Below are 2,112 nucleotides of genomic sequence, written 5' to 3'. Positions count from 1 at the left end.
GGTGTTTCCAAATGGGCTTTGAACTTTTGCTATATAGTGGCTTCTAACAAGGTGGTCTTTCAGGTTTCTACATCTTTTTGCCGTGAATGATGCTCTATCCGGGATGATGGTTGATAGGATAGGGTGTGTCATAAGTACTCCCCAGTGTTTCTGAATTGCTGTCCTCATAGCATTCCACTGACAGTTATTAGTGGATATGAACCTTACTGCCACATCTTTTTGTAATGTCGACTTTTGTTGCTTTTTTATAAGGTCTTTCCTACTTTGATGTTTAGCTTTTTGATACCCTTTCCTGATACATCGATTGCTGTATCCTCTTGCCTGAAATCTATCAGTGAGATCCCTACTTTGAGTTTCAAATTTAATATCTGATGAGCATATTCTCCTCATTCTAAGGAATTGTCCATATGGTATAGCCCGTATGGTAGATGGTATATGGGCTGAAGGTAATAGGGAATTAGTTGATGTTTTCTTTCGAAATACATCAGTTGTTAACATTCCATTTAGTTGTTTTTCAATTTTAATGTCTAAGAATTCTGCTTGTTGTTGACTGTGAACATATGTCAATTTGATATTAATATTATTATTGTTAAGTGATGTCATGAAAGCTTCTAAATCTGACACGGACCCCTGCCAAATAAATAGCACGTTGTCAATGTACCTCATCCAGCACTGAACATGGTCTACGTCCTGCGCCCCGCCGCACTGCAGGACCTCCCTCTCCCAGTATCCTAGGAAGAGGCCTGCATACGACGGGGCACAGGCCGCGCCCATGGCAGTGCCGCGCCTCTGAAGAAAAAATTGATCTTTAAAAGTAAAGAAATTGTGAGTTAAAACAAAATCCAAGAGTTGTATCAGAAGCTGGCAGAGGTCCGTGTCCAGGGAGCTGCCATCTAAGAAGAACTTTACTGCCCTTAAGCCATCTGCATGATTAATGCAGGTGTACAACGATTCTACATCTGCGGTGACAAGCCACATATCATCCTCCAAACAGACCCCATCGATCCTCCCCAGCACATCCTTCGTATCCTGTACATATGAGGGTAATTCCTCTACTAATGATTTTAAATAAACATCTATAAATTTGCAGATACGATCGCATAGTCCGTCTATCCCTGATACGATAGGACGGCCGGGGGGTCGAGGGGGTCCTTGTGTATTTTGGGTATTAAATAAACGGTTGGTATTTGTGGGTACTGATTGATGAGGCCATCTCTTACTTTTTTTGAAATTATACCTGTCTCATAGGCTACATCCAAAATTTGTATTAGTTCTTTTTGATACATTTGTACTGGGTTATGGGTAAGTTTGCTGTATGTCGATCTATCTCTTAATTGTTTAAAAACTTCCCTCTCATATGACATCACTGGCCAAATTACCACGTTCCCCCCCTTGTCTGCCGGTTTTATTACAACATCCTCTAGGTTCTGAAGTTCTTTCAGTGCTGTTCTTTGTTTTGTTGTTAAGTTATCATTGGATCTCCATGTGGGGATCCTTTGAAACTCTTCAGTCACTAGACGGGTGAAAATTTCCACCGCTGGACAGATAGACAAGGGGGGGAACATTTTTGAGCGAGGCAAAACAGACATGACTTGCTTACCATGTGGGTCTGTATCTTGCTCTTCCAAGAGTTCCTCTAAATTTTGTAGTACTTCTCTATCCATGGCTGTTAAGTTGGAGATTTCCGACTTTGTGTGCAACTTTTTTAACAATATCTTACGGGAAAATAAATGGAGGTCTTTTAATGCTGCAAAAAAATTAAAATTATTAGTAGGGGAGAAACTCAACCCCAATTTCAACACTTCACATTGTGTCTCAGTGATTTTATGTGTAGATAGATTGATTACCTCCATATTATTTTTGCTCCGCTTATCCTGCTGTCTGGGGGGAGTGTGTCTTCTTTTCATTCTATATCTAGATGCCCCTGAGTTGTATGCTGGCGTCTGCATATCACGGAGATCATTTCTAGTTCTCCCTTCACTCTCATCTCGGGAGGTGCTGAATGATATGGACGAGGAACTGGATCTAGAGATTGAAGTATTCCGTTCTCTATTTTGATACCATTTATACATTTTATTTTGGACCAGGTCTTGATTGTCCCTTTGGAACTTT

The sequence above is a fragment of the Hyla sarda genome, chromosome 12, assembly GCF_029499605.1.
Source record: "Hyla sarda isolate aHylSar1 chromosome 12, aHylSar1.hap1, whole genome shotgun sequence".
NCBI classification, from domain to species: Eukaryota; Metazoa; Chordata; class Amphibia; order Anura; family Hylidae; genus Hyla; species Hyla sarda.
The sequence above is the reverse complement of the archived record's forward strand: the minus strand, read 5'-3'. Positions refer to the sequence as shown.